Source organism: Octopus bimaculoides, chromosome 4, assembly GCF_001194135.2.
Source record: "Octopus bimaculoides isolate UCB-OBI-ISO-001 chromosome 4, ASM119413v2, whole genome shotgun sequence".
Taxonomy (NCBI): domain Eukaryota; kingdom Metazoa; phylum Mollusca; class Cephalopoda; order Octopoda; family Octopodidae; genus Octopus; species Octopus bimaculoides.
The window spans coordinates 117,901,329-117,907,318 of record NC_068984.1 but is presented as its reverse complement, the minus strand read 5'-3'; the positions used below and the strand labels follow the sequence as shown (position 1 = coordinate 117,907,318).

The window sequence follows — 5,990 nt, the reverse complement described above, 5'->3', positions numbered from 1 at the left end:
ATATATATATATATATATATATATATATATATATATATATATATGCATGTATTTATATACGCTAATATACCCATCAATTCACATAGTCATTAATTTTGACATCATTTGAACTGTGCATTCGTTTTCTTCACTCTTTTCTTTCATCTTCCACTGCCAGCTGTTGTCATCTTTCCCGTTAAGCCTAGTAATTTGTATCCTTCATTCCAACTCTCCAAACGAGCTGATATACTTATTCTTTAAATGACTTACTTTCACCAATTTACTTTTTCCTCTGTAGGTCAGCGTTATCATTATTACTACTCCCTCCATTGCCGCCGCCACCATCATCATCACCATCACCATCACCACCACCACCACCACCACCACCACCACCACTACTACTATCGCCACCATTATTGCTATAGTCATCATATTTGTCATTGTTGCTATCACCTTAGGTATGTCATCATCATCATTGTCAGCATCATCATCATCATCATCGTCGTCATCATCATCATCATCATCATCATCGTCGTCATCATCATCATCATCATCATCATCATTGTCATCATCATCATCATCATCATCATCATCATCATCATCATCATCATCACCATTGCTGTCACCACCACCGCCACCACGACCTTCTTCTTCTTCTTCACATCATCATTGTCATCATCATCATCGTCGTCGTTGTCGTCGTCGTCGTCGTCATCATCATCATCATCATCATCATCATCATCATCATCATCATCATCATCATCATCATCATCTTATTATTATTATTATTATTATTCTTCTTCAACAATACTGCCATGTAGTGTAGGCATTTTGTTAAATAACACATGGCCTACTTTTACTTTTAAAACTTAAAAATCCACACCGTACTCACCATATGATGATAATGATGATGATGATGATGATTACCATTGTCGACATCATCATCATCATCATCATCCTGATTGTCCTTATCATCCTCATCACCATCATCATTGCCATTATCCTAACCATCATTGTTAGTATTAGTATCTTCATCATTGTTCTTTCTGTCTTCCATTATATTTGTAATTGACATTATTATCATCATCATCATCATAGTTATCATCTTCCTCATCCTCCTCATCTTCATCATCATCATCATCATCATTATCATCATCAGTGTCATCATCCATTCTTGGTTTTGCCATTGAATGCTGTATTGCTGAAGTATTGGCATTTTTATAGAATACTGTAACCCAAATAATAGTTTTCTTTTTTTTTTTCTATGGAATACCAAAACTGATATAACATTTCTTGGAATACCATGACCTAAATGTCTTAAGATAAGTTATTATTCTTGTCAATAAATATTAATTCTTCTTAGACAATTAACCTCATTTTCTGAGATGGAACATTTTCTGTTCAGTACTCATGTCTACGCTACTTATATGTAAATATTGTTTAAAATTTGTCCAGCTCTGACAATCAGCTTCACCCTTTAGCATTTAAACCAGCTATAGCCAGTTCAAACTGACCAGATTCTGCCTCTCACACCTACCCAACAAATGTCATTCTAAAAACATGCAATCAAAATGTACCGTCATATACAATCACACCTCAAAGCTACAAGATAATACATGATCAATTCAAAACAATGTGAATAAATTAGTATTTCATTTGACAGAGTAATCTGAATACCAGAGGTGTAATAATACATTCACTTATCCAATAGCTAAAATAAAAATCATCGAACTAAATTCGACGACTGGCACCCATGCCAACGTCGTCTCCTTCATTGGACACGAAACTCAGTTTGTGAAGACCTGTTGGGGCAAGTGAAAGCGAAATCGTGACGGCACCTGTGCCCAGTGTCACCCTCCTGGCACTTGTGCCAGTGGCACATGTAAAGACATTCGAGCGAGATCGTTGCCAGTCCCGCTGGACTGGCTCCTGTGCAGGTGGCATGTGAAATACACCATTTTGAGCGTGGCCGTTGCCAGTACCGCCTGACTGGCCTTTGTGCCAGTGGCACGTAAAAGCACTCACTACACTCTCGGAGTGGTTGACGTTAGGAAGGGCATCCAGCTGTAGAAACTCTGCCAAATCAGATTGGAGCCTGGTGTAGCCATCTGGTTCACCAGTCCTCAGTCAAATCGTCCAACCCATCCTAGCATGGAAAGCAGACGTTAAATGATGATGATGATGATGATTGTAGCCTCATCGTCATTTGGTCAAGCTTGTTTGGACATTTTTAACCCATGCACACCATCCTGCATTAGTTGAGGTAGGTCTTCAAGGGGGCATCTGATGTCTTTGGTGAGTTGGTCTACATACATTGTGTTCAGACAACCTGCTCTAGTATGGCCACCATAACCTACTTTTACTAATAACATTTTGAAACATGAATATAGGGTTAGGGGTTCAGTTATTTGTGGAGAGGACTTTTGTGTTTGTTTTTTTTATCATGGGACTGTTTCCATGCAGGTTCACTACTTTGAAGAATTTAGTTTAATACCAAATTTTGATTTGTTTTAAAGTCTGGGATTTTTTTCTGTTGGTCTTTTTTGTTGAACTACTAAGTTCTGGGAAATGTAAACAAACCAACATCAGTTGTCAAATGGGGGAGGAGCAACACAAAGAGAAAGAAACACACCCACCTCTCCTTCTCTCTCTCTCTCTGTATATATAAATATATATATATATATATATATATATATAATGGGCTTCCACTCAGTTTCCATCTACGAAATTCACTCACCTAGGGTTGTAGTAGAAGACACTTGTTCAAGGTACACCATGAAATGGGATTGAACTTGAAATCACGTGATAGGAAAGTGAGTTTCTTAACCACCCAGTCATGCTTTCTTATTGATATTTTATTATCTGTTTCCTTTTCCAGTGTTAGAACTGTAACCCACTGAATAATGATGATGATTATGTATGTATGTATGTATGTATGTATGTATGTGCTCAACACTGGAAAAGTAGAAAATAAATATTTTGATGGAATTTAAATTGAAAACCTAGTATCAGTATAAAACCACTTGTTCTAGGTTTTTGGTTAAAATTCCATCTAAGTATACACACACACACACACACACACACACTCACACTCTCTCTCTATCTCTCAGACACACACAACACATGTATACACATATATATAAACTTGATTTAAAGATCGAGTGAATAGAACTGAAATAAACATATAAAGAGCAATGTAGAATCACTAAGACCAGCAAAATATACAGATACAGTAATCATGTTTTGTGCTTCATTGAAACAATCACGTGGAACAGAAATAATACATACATACACACTCATATATACACACACACTCATACACACACACACTCATATATGTATATGTAGGTATATATATATTTATTTACGTGTATATAACGCGCATGCTTTTTTTTATATATGTGAGAATGGGAGAAAATGTATTTAATATGTATCATGAAATTTATGTATTTCTTCAGAGCTGATGATTTGCTCAGTTGGTACTCTGAGTTTCCCTGCATCCATGTGTTTATTCAGGCAGCTAAATATATGCATGCATGCACACATGCAAGCAGACACACATGCACACACACAGACACATACACATACACATATACAGTACTATTGCTTTAGCTTCTGTTGTCTTTTTTTATCGTTACATACTCTCTTTTACTCTTTTACTTGTTTCAGTCATTTGACTGCGGCCATGCTGGAGCACCGCATTTAGTCGAGCAAATCGAACCCAGGACTTATTCCTTGTAAGCCTAGTACTTATTCTATTGGTCTCTTTTGCTGAACCGCTAAGTTACGAGGACGTAAACACACCTGTATCACTTGGAAACGATGTTAGGGGGACAAACACAGACACACAAACACACACATATATATATATATATATACATATACATATATACGACGAGCTTCTTTCAGTTTCTGTCTACCAAATCCACTCACAAGGCTTTGGTCAGCCCGAGGCTATAAGTAAAAGACACTTGCCCAAGGTGCCACGCAGTGGGACTGAACCTGGAACCATGTGGTTGGCAAGCAAGCTACTTACCACACAGCCACTCCTACGCCTATGTTGTCGATGTGTAACAAATCTGCAGTGAACTGGCACTCTGTCATTTACAATCACAAGAGTTCTAATTTATCCGATCAACAGAACAACCTGCTTGTGAAATTAAAGTGCAAGTGGTGGCTGAGTGCTCCACAGACACCTCAACGTAGTTCTCAGGGAGATTCAGCATGTATCCTCAACGTAGTTCTCAGTGACAGTCGGCATGACACAGAATGTAACAAGGCTGGCCCTTTGAAATGTAGGTACTACTAATTTTTGCCAGCTGAGTGGACTGGAGCAAAGCGAAATAAAGTGTCCTGCTGGGAATTGAACTCATGACCTTACAGACATGAGCTGAATACCCATAACCACTATGCCATGAGCCTTTACTTGTAGTGAAGTATATCTACCATATTACCATTTCTCATCGATGTCATTTACTATACTGCATTATTTTTTAAAATAATAATAATTTTGTGATAATCTACATATATACACACATATTAATATGGGTCATAGGTGTGGCTATGTTTTTATATATTTTTGTTGCTATTGTATTATTATTTCGCCACGCATCAGCTCAATCAATCAGGGCTACTATCAAATGGCTATTCTACATTTTAGACAGATGCATGTGTGTATCTAGGACTACATCATCTAATATGTTCTTTCTCTTTTGATTGAGATAACTGTATGTGGATGCATATGTAGACAGAAAGTAGTAGGAGAGATAAACCAAGTGAGTTGAATGTCGTACCGGATGTGGCGATTTTCAGATGGTATTTTTTGGGGTTGCTATTTCTAGCAGGATGAATGACTGTATAGAGGCAGATATACATTCATGCATATGCAAATATTCACAAATCGACATATGCACATACACATAAATACGTGTACTCAAGCACCTTTCATAGACACACTCACATACAAATTCTACCCTCACTTATACATATGTATGTATGTACGCACACATCATCATCATCGTTTAACGTCCGCTTTCCATGCTAGCATGGGTTGGACGATTTGACTGAGGACTGGTGAAACCGGATGGCAACACCAGGCTCCAGTCTGATTTGGCAGAGTTTCTACAGCTGGATGCCCTTCCTAACGCCAACCACTCAGAGAGTGTAGTGGGTGCTTTTACGTGTCACCCGCACGAAAACGGCCACGCTCGAAATGGTGTCTTTTATGTGCCACCCGCACAAGCCAGTCCAGGGGCACTGGCAACGATCTCGCTCGAAAATCCTACAGGAGCCAGTCAGGCGGTACTGGCAACGGCCACGCTCAAAATGGTGCATCTCATGTGCCAACCGCACAAGAACCAGTCCAGGGGCACTGGCAACATGTATATATGTATGTATGTATGTATGTATGCATGTATGTATGTATGCATATATACATGCATACTTTCAAAAGCTCATATGTATATACACATATACATTTACATTTTAGATAAATACATTTATACATACATCTATATACGTGTGCATACTGTAAAATGCAGTTTCTTGACGTCCACACAATGTCAACGTAACTCTGTAAACATTTCTTCTGGCTTATCAAATATTGATCAAGTATTGATATTGATCAAGTATTGAATTTAATCAAGTCGTTGTTTAGTCAACCCTATGATTGAAAGCTTTCCAGCTGTAACCGTCCTTTTTTTTTTATATATCAAGCACCACATTTTCACATGTCTCCTGTCTTCATTTAGAATAGTAGAATGTGGAATATCTTTTATCTTTTGCTTGTTACAGTCATTGGACTGTGGTCATGCTGGGGCATTGCCATGAAAGGTTTTTTGTCAAATGAATCAACATCAGTACTTATTTTTCCTTTTTAATCCTGGTACTTAATTTATGAGTCTCTTATGCCAAACCATTAAATTGCAGGGGCGTAAACAAACCAACACCAGTTGTCAAGTTGAAGTGGGGGATGAACATGAACATCTTCATAGATATATACATATGTATAT

The 5,990-nt window shown here is 37.8% G+C and overlaps 1 protein-coding gene across 1 annotated transcript in view; it reads left to right on the top strand.

Moving 5' to 3' along the window:
* LOC106879607 (junctophilin-1) overlaps positions 1 to 5,990 on the top strand; it is a 451,733-nt gene that overhangs the window by 64,446 nt on the left and 381,297 nt on the right. The gene's annotated exons all lie outside the window — the stretch shown is intronic.